The sequence below is a fragment of the Oncorhynchus tshawytscha genome, linkage group LG13 (genome assembly GCF_018296145.1).
Source record: "Oncorhynchus tshawytscha isolate Ot180627B linkage group LG13, Otsh_v2.0, whole genome shotgun sequence".
Classification (NCBI taxonomy): domain Eukaryota; kingdom Metazoa; phylum Chordata; class Actinopteri; order Salmoniformes; family Salmonidae; genus Oncorhynchus; species Oncorhynchus tshawytscha.
In genome coordinates this window covers 88,058,033-88,076,048 of record NC_056441.1, presented here as the reverse complement: position 1 = coordinate 88,076,048, position 18,016 = coordinate 88,058,033, and the positions used below count along the sequence as shown (strand labels likewise).

The 18,016-nt window shown below is 46.2% G+C and overlaps 1 protein-coding gene across 4 annotated transcripts in view; it reads right to left on the bottom strand.

The window, feature by feature from the left end:
• The window catches only part of LOC112247935 (glutamate receptor ionotropic, kainate 1), a 135,737-nt gene that overhangs the window by 69,869 nt on the left and 47,852 nt on the right, over positions 1-18,016 (bottom strand). The gene's annotated exons all lie outside the window — the stretch shown is intronic.

The following is an 18,016-nucleotide window of genomic DNA, read 5'->3' as shown; positions in this document are numbered from 1 at the left end:
AGCCACAGCCACAACCAGCCACAGCCAGCCACAGCCAGCCAAAGCAAGCCAACGCAAGCCACAACCAGCCACAACCAGCCACAGCCACAACCAGCCACAGCCACAACCAGCCACAGCCACAGCCACAACCAGCCAAAGCCAGCCACAGCCACAATCAGCCACAACCAGCCACAGCCTCAACCAGAACCAGCCTCAGCAGAACCAGCCACAGCCACAACCAGCCACAGTCACAACCAGCCACAGCCACAACCAGCCACAACCAGCCACAGCCACAACCAGCCACAACCAGCCACAGCCAGCCACAACCAGCCACAGCCACTATCAGCCACAGCCACGGCCAGCCTCAACCAGCCACAGCCAGCCACAGCCACTATCAGCCACAGCCACAGCCAGCCACAGCCAGCCACAGCCACAACCAGCCACAGCCAGCCACAGCCACTATCAGCCACAGCCACTATCAGCCACAGCCACAACCAGCCACAGCCTCAACCAACCAGCCACAGCCACAACCAGCCCAGCCAGCCAGCCAGCCAAAGCCAGACACAGCCAGCCACAGCCAACCAGAGCCAGAGCCAGACACAGCCACAGCCAGACAGAGCCAGCCACAGACAGCCACAACCAGCCAGAGCCACAGACAGCCAAAAACATTTTCAACCAGCCACAGCCAGCCACAACCAGCCACCCACAACCAGCCACAGCCACAGCCACAGCCAGCCACAGCCACAACCAGCCACAGCCACAACCAGCCACAGCCAGCCACAGCCACAGCCACAGCCAGCCAGCCACAGCCACACCAGCCCAGCCACAGACAGCCAAAAACATTTTCAACCAGCCACAGCCAGCCACAGCCAACCAGAGCCAGACACAGCCATAGCCAGCCACAACCAGCCACAGCCATCCAAAGCCAGCCACAACCAGCCACAGCCACAGCCAGCCACAACCAGCCACAGACAGCCACAGACAGCCAAAACCATTTTCAGCCAGCCACAGCCACAGCCACAGCCAGCCACAGCCACAGCCACAGCCAGCCACAGCCACAGACAGCCACAACCAGCCACAGCCACAGACAGCCACAGACAGACAAAACCATTTTCAGCCAGCCCCAGCCAGCCACAGCCAACCAGAGCCAGAGCCAGACACAACCAGCCAGAGCCAGCCACAGCCACAACCAGCCACAGCCACAGCCACAGCCAGCCACAACCAGCCATAGCCAGCCACAACCAGCCACAGCCATCCAAAGCCAGCCACAACCAGCCACAGCCACAGCCAGCCACAGCCACAACCAGCCACAGCCATCCAGACAGCCAAAACCATTTTCAGCCAGCCACATCCACAGCCAGCCACAGCCAGCCAGAGCCACAGACAGCCACAACCAGCCACAGCCAGACACAGCCACAGCCAGCCACAGACAGCCACAACCAGCCACAACCAGCCACAGCCACAACCAGCCACAGCCAGCCCAGCCCCAGCCCCAGCCACAACCAGCTACAGCCAGGCACAGCCACAGCCAGCCACAGCCAGCCACAACCAGCTAGCTACAGCCAGCCACAACCAGCCACAGCGCCAGCCACAGCCACAGCCAGCCACAGCAGCCAGCCACAGCCAGCCATAGTCAGAGCCAGCCACAGCCAGCCACAACCAGCCACAGCCACAGCCGCAACCAGCCACAGCCACAGCCAGCAGCTACAGCCAGCAGCCACAGCCGCAACCAGCCACAGCCACAGCCACAGCCAGCAGCCACAGCCAGCAGCCACAGCCAGCCACAGCAGCAGCCACAACCAGCCACAGCCACAGCTAGCCACAGCCAGCCCAGCCAGCCACTGCCACAACCAGCCAAAGACAGTCACAGCCAGCAACAGCCAGCCACAGCCAGCCACAGCCACAATCAGCCACAGCCACAACCAGCCAAAGCCACAACCAGCCACAGCCAGCCACAGTAACAACCAGCCACAGTAACAACCAGCCACAGCCAGCCACAGCCACAACCAGCCACAGTAACAACCAGCCACAGCCAGCCACAGCCACAACCAGCCACAGCCAGCCACAGCAAGCCACTGCCAGCCACAGTCACAACCAGCCAGAACCAGCCACAGCCAGCCACAGCCATAGCCACAACCAGCCACAGCCACAACCAGCCACAGCCAGCCACAACCAGCCACAGCCAGCCACAACCAGCCACAACCAGCCACAACCACAGCCACAGCCACAACCAGCCACAGCCACAGCCACAGCCACAACCAGCCACAGCCACAGCCAGCCACAGCCTCAACCAGCCAAAGCCAGCCACAACCAGACACAGCCAGCCAAAACCAGCCACAGCCAGCCACAGCCACAACCAGCCACAACCAGCCAAAGCCAGCCACAGCCACAACCAGCCACAGCCACACCAGCCACAGCCACAACCAGCCACAACCAGCCACAGCCAGCCACAGCCACAACCAGCCAAAGACAGTCACAGCCAGCAACAGCCAGCCACAGCCAGCCACAGCCACAATCAGCCACAGCCACAACCAGCCAAAGCCACAACCAGCCACAGCCAGCCACAGTAACAACCAGCCACAGTAACAACCAGCCACAGCCACAACCAGCCACAGTAACAACCAGCCACAGCCAGCCACAGCCACAACCAGCCACAGCCAGCCACAGCAAGCCACTGCCAGCCACAGTCACAACCAGCCAGAACCAGCCACAGCCAGCCACAGCCATAGCCACAACCAGCCACAGCCACAACCAGCCACAGCCAGCCACAACCAGCCACAGCCAGCCACAACCAGCCACAACCAGCCACAACCAGCCACAACCAGCCACAACCACAGCCACAGCCACAACCAGCCACAGCCACAGCCACAGCCACAACCAGCCACAGCCACAGCCAGAACCAGCCACAGCCTCAACCAGCCAAAGCCAGCCACAACCAGCCACAGCCTCAAAACCAGCCACAGCCAGCCACAGCCACAACCAGCCACAACCAGCCAAAGCCAGCCACAGCCACAACCAGCCACAGCCACAACCAGCCACAGCCACAACCAGCCACAACCAGCCACAGCCACAGCCAGCCACAGCCACAATCAGCAATTGCCAGGCACAGCCATAGACCAGCCACAGCCACAGCCACAACCAGCCACAACCAGCTAAAGCCAGGCACAGCCATAGCCAGCCACAGTCAGCCACAACCAGCCAAAACCATTTTCAGCCAGCCACAGCCAGCCACAGCCAACCAGAGCCAAAGCCAGCCACAGCCAGCCACAACCAGCCACAGACAGCCACAACCAGGTGTATAGTGTTTCCTCTGACACATTGGTGCGTCTGGCTTCTGGGTTAAGTGGGCATTGTGTCAAGAAGCAGGTGAGGCTTGGCTGTGTTGTGTTTCGGGGGACGCATTGGCTCTCGACCTTCGCCTCTCCCGAGTCCGTACGGGAGTTGCATCGATGACACAAGACTGTAACAACCAATTGGATACCATGAAATCGGTGTAAAAAAAAGGTTTTTATGTCTATTGCATCCCAAATGACACCCTAATTCCCTTTATAGTGCCCTACTTTCAATCAGGACACAGGGCTCTGGTCAAAAGTAGTGCCCAAACTATATGTAGGGATTAGGGTGCCATTTGACATACAGACACAGTGTGTTACACCCAGGGTTCAAAGAGCAGAATGCTGTGGAAAACATTAGGGTTAAATCCAGGCAGACGAAACGCCATCAAACGCCTACATAACATGACCAGACTAGAGTGAGACTCTGTGTCTTAGGGCACACTATTTCCTTTATACTACTTTTGACCAGGATATATGTAGGTAATTGGGCGCCAACTTGGGGATGCGAGCGTTCTGGAGATCTACCGATCTCCTTTTACACAAACGAGCTAAAACATCTGGATCCACAGTCTTAGCGTTACTGACAGAGGCAGAAATAAAGCTGAAGGATATATTCAGTACAGTTGACGATCACATTCACAACCAGCCAGACAAAGACACAAAGACAGCCCTGAACGTGCTCACACTTTTGGTTCAATAAAACAATAGAATATGACAGAGGTGTTATGAGTCCTGAGAAAACAAATATCTCAATAATGTAGACATCATCTCAACGCAATCTTGGAATTAGGTCACGTGATCAGATTAGGAATAGTATTTAATTAGCATTTTATTTTTATTTTTTTATGTACGAGCTGAAATGTTACTCAAACCTCCCATGCTACTGTCACCTCCCATGTTACGGTTGTCTTCCATGCTACTGTCCCCTCCCATGCTACTGTTACCTCCCATGCTACTGTCACCTCCCATGCTACTGTCACCTCCCATGCTACTGTCACCTCCCATGCTACTGTCACCTCCCATGCTACTGTCACCTCCCATGCTACTGTCACCTCCCATGCTACTGTTACCTCCCATGCTACTGTCACCTCCCATGCTACTGTCACCTTCCATGTTACTGTCACCTTTCATGCCACTGTCACCTCCCATGCTACTGTTACCTCTCATGCCACTGTCACCTCCCATGTTACTGTCACCTCCCATGCTACTGTCACCTCCCATGTTACTGTCACCTCCCATGTTACTGTCACCTCCCATGTTACCTGTCACCTCCCATGTTACTGTCACCTCCCATGCTACTGTCACCTCCCATGCTACTGTCACCTCCCATGCTACTGTCACCTCCCATGCTACTGTCACCTCCCATGCTACTGTCACCTCCCATGCTACTGTCACCTCCCATGCTACTGTCACCTCCCATGTTACTGTCACCTCCCATGCCACTGTCACCTTCCATGCCACTGTTACCTTCCATGCTACTGTTACCTCCCATGCTACTGTTTCCTCCCATGTTACTGTCACCTCCCATGTTACTGTCACCTCCCATGTTACTGTTACCTCCCATGTTACTGTTCACCTCCCATTTTACTGTCACCTCCCATGTTACTGTCACCTCTCATGCTACTGTCACCTCCCATGCTACTGTCACCTCCCATGCTACTGTCACCTCCCATGCTACTGTCACCTCCCATGCTACTGTCACCTCCCATGTTACTGTCACCTCCCATGTTACTGTCACCTCCCATGTTACTGTTACCTCCCATGTTACTGTTACCTCCCATGCTACTGTGACCTCCCATGTTACTGGTACCTCCCATGTTACTGTCACCTCCCATGTTACTGTCACCTCTCATGCTACTGTCACCTCCCATGTTACTGTCACCTCCCATGTTACTGTTACCTCCCATGCTACTGTTACCTCCCATGCTACTGTCACCTCCCATGCTACTGTTACCTCCCATGCTACTGTCACCTCCCATGCTACTGTCACCTCCCATGTTACTGTCACCTCCCATGTTACTGTCACCTCTCATGCTACTGTCACCTCCCATGTTACTGTCACCTCCCATGTTACTGTCACCTCCCATGTTACTGTCACTTCTCATGCTACTGTCACCTCCCATGCTTCTTTTTATAAGAAACATTAATGTGTTGAAAATCCCAAATTGTTTGCATAGTCAATTTACACACAGCTCTGACACACACACTTATCCCACCAGACATGCCACCAGGGGTATTTTCAGAGTCCCTAAAAATTCAGAACAAATTCATGAAAGCGTACAGTATTATATAGAGCCCTTATTGCATGGAACTTCCTTCCATCTCATATTGCTCAAATAAACAGCAAACCTGGTTTCAAAAAACAGATAAAGCAACACATCGCGGCACAACGCCTCTCCCCCTATTTGACCTAGATAGTTTGTGTGTATACATTGATATGTAGGATACATGTGCCTTTCACATTTTCTGACGTAGTTCTGTCCTTGAGCGGTTCTTGTCTATTAATGTTCTGTATTATGTCATTCTGAATATGTTTCATGTTTTGTGTTGGACCCCAGGAAGAGATGTTTCTGCTTTTGCAACAGCTAATGGGGATCCTAATAAAATACCAAATACCAAAATACAAGTCACCTCCCATGCTACTGTCACCTCCCATGCTACTGTCACCTCCCATGCTACTGTCGCCTCCCATGCTACTGTCACCTCCCATGCTACTGTCCCATGCTACTGTTACCTCCCATGCTACTGTCACCTCCCATGCTACTGTCACCTCCCATGCTACTGTCACCTCCCATTCACCTCCCATGCTACTGTCACCTCCCATGCTACTGTCACCTCCCATGCTACTGTCACCTCCCATGCTACTGTCACCTCCCATGCTACTGTCCACTCCCATGCTACTGTCACCTCCCATGCTACTGTCACCTCCCATGCTACTGTCACCTCCCATGCTACTGTCACCTCCCATGCTACTGTCACCTCCCATGCTACTGCCACCTCCCATGCTACTGTCACCTCCCATGCTACTGTCACCTCCCATGCTACTGTCACCTCCCATGCTACTGTCACCTCCCATGCTACTGTCACCTCCCATGCTACTGTCACCTCCCATGCTACTGTCACCTCCCATGCTACTGTTACCTCCCATGCTACTGTCACCTCCCATGCTACTGTTACCTCCCATGCTACTGTCACCTCCCATGCTACTGTCACCTCCCATGCTACTGTCACCTCCCATGCTACTGTCACCTCCCCTGTCACCTCCCATGCTACTGTCACCTCCCATGCTACTGTCACCTCCCCTGCTACTGTCACCTCCCATGCTACTGTCACCTCCCATGCTACTGTCACCTCCCATGCTACTGTCACCTCCCATGCTACTGTCACCTCCCATGTTCCTGTCACCTCCCATGTTACTGTCACCTCCCATGCTACTGTCACATCCCCTGCTACTGTCACCTCCCTGCTACTGTCATCTCCCATACTACTGTCACCTCCCATGCTACTGTCACCTCCCATGTTACTGTCACCTCCCATGCTACTGTCCCCTCCCATGCTACTGTCACCTCCCATGCTACTGTCACCTCCCATGCTACTGTCACCTCCCATGCTACTGTCACCTCCCATGCTACTGTTAACTCCCATGCTACTGTTAACTCCCATGCTACTGTCACCTCCCATGCTACTGTCACCTCCCATGCCACTGTCACCTCCCATGCTACTGTCACCTCCCATGTTACTGTCACCTCCCATGCTACTGTTACCTCCCATGCTACTGTCACCTCCCCTGCTACTGTCACCTCCCTGCTACTGTCACCTCCCTGTTACTGTCACCTCCCATGCTACTGTCACCTCCCATGTTACTGTCACCTGCCATGCTACTGTCACCTCCCATGTTACTGTCACCTCCCATGCTACTGTCGCCTCCCATGCTACTGTCACCTCCCATGCTACTGTCACCTCCCATGCTACTGTCACCTCCCATGCTACTGTCACCTCCCATGCTACTGTCACCTCCCATGCTACTGTCATCTCCCATGCTACTGTCACCTCCCGTGTTACTGTCACCTCCCATGTTACTGTCACCTCCCATGCTACTGTCATCTCCCATTCACCTCCCATGCTACTGTCACCTCCCATGCTACTGTCACCTCCCATTCACCTCCCATGCTACTGTCACCTCCCATGTTACTGTCGTCTCCCATGCTACTGTCACCTCCCATGTTACTGTCACCTCCCATGCTACTGTCATCTCCACAGGTGTAAATCAATTGTTGCATCCCAAATGGCACCATATTCCCTTTTTAGTGTACTACTTTGACCAGTGCACTACATAGGGAACAGACACACCCAGTGCTTTCAATAATTAGATCCTCACATCAGACTGATTTCATCTTTTCAGCTCCACACCTCCACATGGGTTTGTTTACGTGTCCACCACTACAATCCACCTGGAAACCGCAGCAGCCATTGGACTTTCTGTGAAAAACACTCTTGGCGGAATTGCTTGTGAAATTATGATAGATTTTTGAAGGGGATCAGCCAGGGCTTTTTCTGCAGTAGCGCAGCTTCTCTCAGCTTCACTCAGCTTCACTCAGCCTCACTCAGCTTCTCTCAGCTTCTCTCAGCCTCACTCAGCCTCACTCAGCTTCTCTCAGCTTCTCTCAGCCTCACTCAGCTTCCCTCAGCTTCTCTCAGCTTCACTCAGCTTCACTCAGCCTCACTCAGCTTCACTCAGCTTCACTCAGCCTCAATCAGGCTCGCTCAGCTTCTCTCAGCTTCTCTCAGCCTCACTCAGCCTCACTCAGCTTCTCTCAGCTTCTCTCAGCCTCACTCAGCTTCACTCAGCTTCTCTCAGCTTCACTCAGCTTCTCTCAGCCTCAGCTTCACTCAGCCTCACTCAGCTTCTCTCAGCCTCACTCAGCCTCACTCAGCCTCACTCAGCTTCAGCCTCACTCACTCAGCCTCACTCAGCTTCTCTCACTCAGCTTCACTCAGCTTCACTCAGCACTCACTCAGCTCACTCAGCTTCACTCAGCTCTCACTCAGCCTCACTCAGGCTCTCAGCTTCTCACTCAGCTTCTCTCAGCTTCTCTCAGCTTTCTCAGCTTCTCACTCAGCTTCTCTCAGCTCTCAGGCTCTTTCAGCTTCTCTCAGCCTCATTCAGCCTCTCAGCTTCTCTCAGCCTCTCTCAGCTTCTCTCAGCCTCTCAGCTTCTCTCAGCTTCTCTCAGCCTCTCTCAGCTTCTCTCAGCTTCTCTCAGCCTCTCTCAGCTTCTCTCAGCTTCTCTCAGCCTCTCTCAGCTTCTCTCAGCTTCTCTCAGCCTCTCTCAGCTTCTCTCAGCTTCTCTCAGCCTCTCTCAGCTTCTCTCAGCTTCTCTCAGCTTCTCTCAGCCTCTCTCAGCTTCTCTCAGCTTCATTCTTCTAGATCTATTCAGATGAACACACACACACGCACAAACACACACACACAAGCTCTGGTTGTAGGGTACATTGATTCTAAACTAAGGTTTATGAGAAGCTTATTTCAATAAAAGGTATGCATCATTCCTATCAGTATGCATCTGTCCTGTCTGTACCTCCTCTCCTCTCCTCTTTATCTCCTCCTCCTCTCTTAACCCCCCGCTCCTCTTAAACTCCTCCTCCTCTCTTAACCTCTCCCCCTCCTCCTCCTCTCCTAAACCTCCTCCTCCCCCTCTCTTAACAGAACAGATTCCCTGCTGATAAATACCATGTTTTCCTTATAATCCTACCTGAGGATTCTTCTAGATCTATCCACACGAACACACACACACACACACACACACACACACACACAAAGACACACACACAGACACAGACACAAACGCAGACACACAGACACAGACAGACACACACACACACACACACAGACAGACTGTGAAATGAATCTCATGATCCCAACATGCCACCTCATGGATTCACTCTGTTCTGTTCTGCAACACTAGAAATCCTGCTTGTCCACCTCAGCAAAACACTGAAACCACTAGAATACTAGTGCTATAGGCCTACTGTAATGTAACCTTCTGCTCTGTTAATAGGCATACTGTAATGAACCTTCTGCTCTGTTAATAGGTCCTACTGTAATGTAACCTTCTGCTCTGTTAATAGGCATACTGTAATGTAACCTTCTGCTCTGTTAATAGGCATACTGTAATGTAACCTTCTGCTCTGTTAATAGGCATACTGTAATGTAACCTTCTGCTCTGTTAATATGTCCTACTGTAATGTAACCTTCTGCTCTGTTAATAGGCCTACTGTAATGTAACCTTCTGCTCTGTTAATAGGTCCTACTGTAATGTAACCTTCTGCTCTGTTAATAGGCATACTGTAATGTAACCTTCTGCTCTGTTAATAGGTCATACTGTAATGTAACCTTTCTGCTCTGTTAATAGGCCTACTGTAATGTAACCTTCTGCTCTGTTAATAGGTCCTACTGTAATGTAACCTTCTGCTCTGTTAATAGGCATACTGTAATGTAACCTTTCTGCTCTGTTAATAGGCATACTGTAATGTAACCTTCTGCTCTGTTAATAGGTGCTACTGTAATGTAACCTTCTGCTCTGTTAATATGCATACTGTAATGTAACTTTTCTGCTCTGTTAATAGGCATACTGTAATGTAACCTTCTGCTCTGTTAATAGGCATACTGTAATGTAACCTTCTGCTCTGTTAATAGGTCCTACTGTAATGTAACCTTTCTGCTCTGTTAATAGGTCCTTCTGTAATGTAACCTTCTGCTCTGTTAATAGTCCTACTATAATGTAACCTTCTGTTCTGTTAATAGGTCTACTGTAATGTAACCTTCTGCTCTGTTAATAGGCCTACTGTAATGTAACCTTCTGCTCTGTTAATATGTCCTACTGTAATGTAACCTTCTGCTCTGTTAATAGGTCCTACTGTAATGTAACTTTCTGCTCTGTTAACAGGTCCTACTGTAATGTAACCTTTCTGCTCTGTTAATTGGTCCGACTGTAATGTAACCTTTCTGCTCTGTTAATAGGCATACTGTAATGTAACCTTTCTGCTCTGTTAACAGGCATACTGTAATGTAACATTCTGCTCTGTTAATAGGCATACTGTAATGTAACCTTCTGCTCTGTTAATAGGTCCTACTGTAATGTAACCTTCTGCTCTGTTAATAGGCATACTGTAATGTAACCTTCTGCTCTGTTAATAGGTCCTACTGTAATGTAACCTTCTGCTCTGTTAATAGGCATACTGTAATGCACCTTTCTGTTCTGTTAATAGGCCTACTGTAATGTAACCTTCTGCTCTGTTAATAGGCCTACTGTAATGTAACCTTTCTGCTCTGTTAATAGGCATACTGTAATGTAACCTTCTGCTCTGTTAATAGGTCCTACTGTAATGTAACCTTCTGCTCTGTTAATAGGCATACTGTAATGTAACCTTCTGCTCTGTTAATAGGCATACTGTAATGTAACCTTCTGCTCTGTTAATAGGTCCTACTGTAATGTAACCTTCTGCTCTGTTAATAGGCATACTGTAATGTAACCTTCTGCTCTGTTAATAGGTCCTACTGTAATGTAACCTTCTGCTCTGTTAATAGGCATACTGTAATGTAACCTTCTGCTCTGTTAATAGGCATACTGTAATGTAACCTTCTGCTCTGTTCAAGCTATTTTGTGAAACAGATGATGCCAATGAGTCACTGCCAGTGCAGTACAATGCTGTGGACTGGAACATTCTGTTAGGGCTGTGTTGAAGGCCTAGCAGAACATTTAAAAAGCAATTCCCCAGACTTCTGCAGAGATTGTGTTCATGCTAAAGCACTATGGAGGTCGGCTCAAAGCGCATGGTCAGGATTCACAAACAGTGCAGTTATTTCCTCCGCAAGGCAATCAAACAGGCAAAACGTCATTATAGAGACAAAGTTCAATGGCTCAGACATAAGACGTTCAGTTGATGTCGGAAGTTTACATACACTTAGGTTGGAGTCATTAAAACTCATTTTTGAAAAACTGAGTTTAAATGTATTTAGCTAAACGTGTATGTAAACTTCTGACATCAACTGTATGTGACAGGGTCTACAGACAATCACAGACTACAAAAGGACAACCAGCCACGTCGCGGACACCAAGGTCTTGCTTCCGTACAATAAAACACCTTCTTCGCCCGATTTGAGGATAACACAGTACCACCGATGCGGCCCGTTACCAAGGACTGTGGCTCTCCTTCTCCGTGGCCGACGTGAGTAAAACATTTAAACGCGTTAACCCTCGCAAGGCTGTCGGCCCAGACGGCATCAATAGCCGTGTCCTCAGAGAATGAGCACACCAACTGGCTGGTGTTTTTACAGACATATTCAATCTCTCCCCTATCCCAGTCTGCTGTCCCCACATGCTTCAAGATGGCCACCATTGTTCCTGTACCCAAGAAAGCAAAGGTAACTGAACTCAATTTCTATCACCCCGTAGCACTCACTTCTGTCATTATGAAGTGCTTTGAGAGACTAGACAAGGATCATATCACCTCTACCTTACCTGACACCCTAGACCCACTTCAGTTTGCTTACCGCCCCAATAGATCCACAGACGATGCATCTCCATCGCACTGCGCACTGCCCCATCCCATCTGGACAAGAGGAATACCTATGTAAGAATACTGTTCATTGACTACAGCTCAGCATTCAACACCATAGTACCCTCCAAACTCATCATCAAGCTCGAGAACCTGGGTCTCGAACCCCCCCTCTGCATCTGGGCCCTGGACTTCCTGACGGGCCGCCCCCCGGTGGTGTAGGTAGGAAACAACACTTCCTCTTTGCAGATTCTCAACACTGGGGGGGGCGAAGAGCGGTTCCCCTGATGCAGATTCCAATCTTTAAATGTCACGCACGATATAGCATGGTTTGAGATTGAATCCCGGCCATATTTTTATTTTTTTTAAGTCAAGTGCAATGCGAAACTCTTAGACACCTCCTCCTTTTCTCTGGCTGCTAATGGCCTATGAGTCGAGCATCGATCCACGTGTCATCTAGAAACACAGTAATCTGATTCCACATGTCATCTAGAAACACAGTAATCTGATTCCACATGTCATCTAGAAACACAGTAATCTGGATCCACATGTCATCTAGAAACACAGTAATCTGATTCCACATGTCATCTAGAAACACAGTAATCTGGATCCACATGTCATCTAAAAACACAGTAATCTGGATCCACATGTCATCTAAAAACACAGTAATCTGGATCCACATGTCATCTAGAAACACAGTAATCTGGATCCACATGTCATCTAGAAACACAGTAATCTGGATCCACATGTCATCTAGAAACACAGTAATCTGATCCACATGTCATCTAGAAACACAGTAATCTGGATCCACATGCCATCTAGAAACACAGTAATCTGGATCCACATGCCATCTAGAAACACAGTAATCTGGATCCACATGTCGTCTAGAAACACAGTAATCTGGATCCACATGTCATCTAGAAACACAGTAATCTGATTCCACATGTCATCTAGAAACACAGTAATCTGATTCCACATGTCATCTAGAAACACAGTAATCTGGATCCACATGTCATCTAGAAACACAGTAATCTGATTCCACATGTCATCTAGAAACACAGATCCACATGTCATCTAAAAACACAGTAATCTGGATCCACATGTCATCTAAAAACACAGTAAGATCCACATGTCATCTAGAAACACAGTAATCTGGATCCACATGTCATCTAGAAACACAGTAATCTGGATCCACATGTCATCTAGAAACACAGTAATCTGGATCCACATGTCATCTAAAAACACAGTAATCTGGATCCACATGTCATCTAGAAACACAGTAATCTGGATCCACATGTCATCTAGAAACACAGTAATCTGGATCCACATGTCATCTAGAAACACAGTCATCTGGATCCACATGTCATCTAGAAACACAGTAATCTGGATCCACATGTCATCTAGAAACACAGTAATCTGGATCCACATGCCATCTAGAAACACAGTAATCTGGATCCACATGTCATCTAGAAACACAGTAATCTGGATCCACATGTCATCTAGAAACACAGTAATCTGGATCCACATGTCATCTAGAAACACAGTAATCTGATTCCACATGTCATCTAGATACACAGTAATCTGATTCCACATGTCATCTAGAAACACAGTAATCTGGATCCACATGTCATCTAGAAACACAGTAATCTGATTCCACATGTCATCTAGAAACACAGTAATCTGGATCCACATGTCATCTAAAAACACAGTAATCTGGATCCACATGTCATCTAGAAACACAGTAATCTGGATCCACATGTCATCTAGAAACACAGTAATCTGATTCCACATGTCATCTAGATACACAGTAATCTGATTCCACATGTCATCTAGATACACAGTAATCTGGATCCACATGTCATCTAGAAACACAGTAATCTGATTCCACATGTCATCTAGATACACAGTAATCTGGATCCACATGTCATCTAGAAACAGTTCTGTGTTGAGATTCACTTTCCCTCCTTTATTTAGAGCCCAGACCCTGATTAAAAATGGATTCCACTCTCACTGTTGGTTCATACTGCTGCTCTGTGCCGTGGAACTGAAACATGTCTAGTATTGTTCCAGTATATTAAGAGACACTTGTCTGGCCCTCATAAGGACCACCACACACACACACAGGCACGCACAACACACAGGAATGACCAGTGCAGAAATTCTGCTTCCACATCTTAAATGTTACTGGTCCAACTAAAATGTACTGTACTGAAAGTAATAAATTATAGAATTACTTAGAGAAATAGATTATGGGAGAGAATTAATCTCCCTTGAAGCTTGACGAAATACAATGATACACAAGTATGTGGACACCCCTTCAAATGAGTGGATTTGGCAATCAGACCAGCTAGTTCTACTGTCTCTAGTACATTATGACAGACCAGCTAGATCTACTGTCTCTATTATATCATGACAGACCAGCTAGATCTACTGTCTCTTTTATAGTATTTATATTATGACAGACCAGCTAGATCTACTGTCTCTATTATATTATGACAGACCAGCTAGATCTACTGTCTCTATGTCACTATTATATTATGACAGACCAGCTAGATCTACTGTCCTTAATATATTATGACAGACCAGCTAGATCTACTGTCTCTATTATAATATGAAAGACCAGCTAGATCTCATGTCTCTATTACATTATGCCAGACCAGCTAGATCTACTGTCTCTTTTATACTATGACAGACCAGCTAGATATACTGTCTTTATTAAATTATGACAGACCAGCTAGATCTACTGTCTCTAAAATAATATGACAAACCAGCTAGATCTACTGTCTCTATGGCTATATTATATTATGGCAGACCAGCTAGATCTACTGTCTCTATTATAATATGACAGACCAGCTAGATCTACTGTCTCTGTTATATTATGACAGACCAGCTAGATCTACTGTCTCTATTATATTTTGACAGACCAGCTAGATCTACTGTCTCTATTATATTATGACAGACCAGCTAGATCTACTGTCTCTATGTCTCTACTGTCTCTATTATATTATGACAGACCAGCTAGATCTACTGTCTCTATTATATTATGACAGACCAGCTATATCTACTGTCTCTATTATATTATGACAGACCAGCTAGATCTACTGTCTCATATTATATTATGACAGACCAGCTAGATCTACTGTCGCTATTATATTATGACAGACCAGCTAGATCCACTGTCTCTATTATATTATGACAGACCAGGTAGATATACTGTCTCTATTATATTATGACAGACCAGGTAGATATACTGTCTCTATTATATTATATTATGACAGACCAGCTAGATCTACTGTCTCTATTATATTATGACAGACCAGCTAGATCTACTGTCTCTATTATATTATGACAGACCAGCTAGATCTACTGTCTCTATTATATTATGACAGACCAGCTAGATCTACTGTCTCTATTATATTATGACAGACCAGCTAGATCTACTGTCTCTATTATATTATGACAGACCAGCTAGATCTACTGTCTCTATTATATTATGACAGACCAGCTAGATCTACTGTCTCTATTATATTATGACAGACCAGCTAGATCTACTGTCTCTATTATATTATGACAGACCAGCTAGATCTACTGTCTCTATTATATTATGACAGACCAGCTAGATCTACTGTCTCTATTATATTATGACAGACCAGCTAGATCTACTGTCTCTATCTATTATATTATGACAGACCAGCTAGATCTACTGTCTCTATTATATTATGACAGACCAGCTAGATCTACTGTCTCTATTATATTATGACAGACCAGCTAGATCTACTGTCTCTATTATATTATGACAGACCAGCTAGATCTACTGTCTCTATTATATATTATGACAGACCAGCTAGATCTATATATTATGACAGACCAGCTAGATCTACTGTCTCTATTATATTATGACAGACAGCTAGATCTACTGTCTCTATTATATTATGACAGACCAGCTAGATCTACTGTCTCTATTATATTATGACAGACCAGCTAGATCTACTGTCTCTATTATATATGACAGACCAGCTAGATCTACTGTCTCTCTATTATATTATGACAGACCAGCTAGATCTACTGTCTCTATTATATTATGACAGACCAGCTAGATCTACTGTCTCTATTATATTATGACAGACCAGCTAGATCTATTATATTATGACAGACCAGCTAGATCTACTGTCTCTATTATATTATGACAGACCAGCTAGATCTACTGTCTCTATTATATTATGACAGACCAGCTAGATCTACTGTCTCTATTATATTATGACAGACCAGCTAGATCTACTGTCTCTATTATATTATGACAGACCAGCTAGATCTACTGTCTCTATTATATTATGACAGACCAGCTAGATCTACTGTCTCTATTATATTATGACAGACCAGCTAGATCTACTGTCTCTATTATATTATGACAGACCAGCTAGATCTACTGTCTCTATTATATTATGACAGACCAGCTAGATCTACTGTCTCTATTATATTATGACAGACCAGCTAGATCTACTGTCTCTATTATATTATGACAGACCAGCTAGATCTACTGTCTCTATTATATTATGACAGACCAGCTAGATCTACTGTCTCTATTATATTATGACAGACCAGCTAGATCTACTGTCTCTATTATATTATGACAGACCAGCTAGATCTACTGTCTCTATTATATTATGACAGACCAGCTAGATCTACTGTCTCTCTATTATATTATGACAGACCAGCTAGATCTACTGTCTCTATTATATTATGACAGACCAGCTCTACTGTCTCTATATTATGACAGACCAGCTAGATCTACTGTCTCTATTATATTATGACAGACCAGCTAGATCTACTGTCTCTGTCTCTATTATATTATGACAGACCAGCTAGATCTACTGTCTCTATTATATTATGACAGACCAGCTAGATCTACTGTCTCTATTATATTATGACAGACCAGCTAGATCTACTGTCTCTATTATATTATGACAGACCAGCTAGATCTACTGTCTCTATTATATTATGACAGACCAGCTAGATCTACTGTCTCTATTATCTATGTCTCTATTATATATATGACAGACCAGCTAGATCTACTGTCTCTATTATATTATGACAGACCAGCTAGATCTACTGTCTCTATTATATTATGACAGACCAGCTAGATCTACTGTCTCTATTATATTATGACAGACCAGCTAGATCTACTGTCTCTATTATATTATGACAGACCAGCTAGATCTACTGTCTCTATTATATTATGACAGACCAGCTAGATCTACTGTCTCTATTATATTATGACAGACCAGCTAGATCTACTGTCTCTATGTCTTTATTATATTATGACAGACCAGCTAGATCTACTGTCTCTATTATATTATGACAGACCAGCTAGATCTACTGTCTCTATTATATTATGACAGACCAGCTAGATCTACTGTCTCTATTATATTATGACAGACCAGCTAGATCTACTGTCTCTATGTCTCTATTATATTATGACAGACCAGCTAGATCTACTGTCATTATTATATTATGACAGACCAGCTAGATCTAATGTCTCTATTATATTATGGCAGACCAGCTAGATCTACTGTCTCTTTTATAATATGACAGACCAGCTAGATCTACTGTCGCTATTATATTATGACAGACCAGCTAGATCTACTGCCTCTATTATATTATAACAGACCAGCTAGATCTGTGCTCTATTATATTATGAGAGACCAGGTATATATACTGTCTCTATTATATTATGACAGACCAGCTAGATCTACTGTCTCTATTATAATATGACAGACCAGCTAGATATACTGTCTCTATTATATTATGACAGACCAGCTAGATCTACTGTCTCTATTATATTATGACAGACCAGCTAGATCTACTGTCTCTATTATATTATGACAGACCAGCTAGATCTACTGTCTCTATTATAATATGACAAACCAGCTAGATCTACTGTGTCTAGACCAGCTCTCTATGTCTCTATTATATATACAGACCAGCTAGATCTACTGTCTCTATTATATTATGACAGACCAGCTAGATCTACTGTCTCTATTATATTATGACAGACCAGCTAGATCTACTGTCTCTATTATATTATGACAGACCAGCTAGATCTACTGTCTCTATTATATTATGACAGACCAGCTAGATCTACTG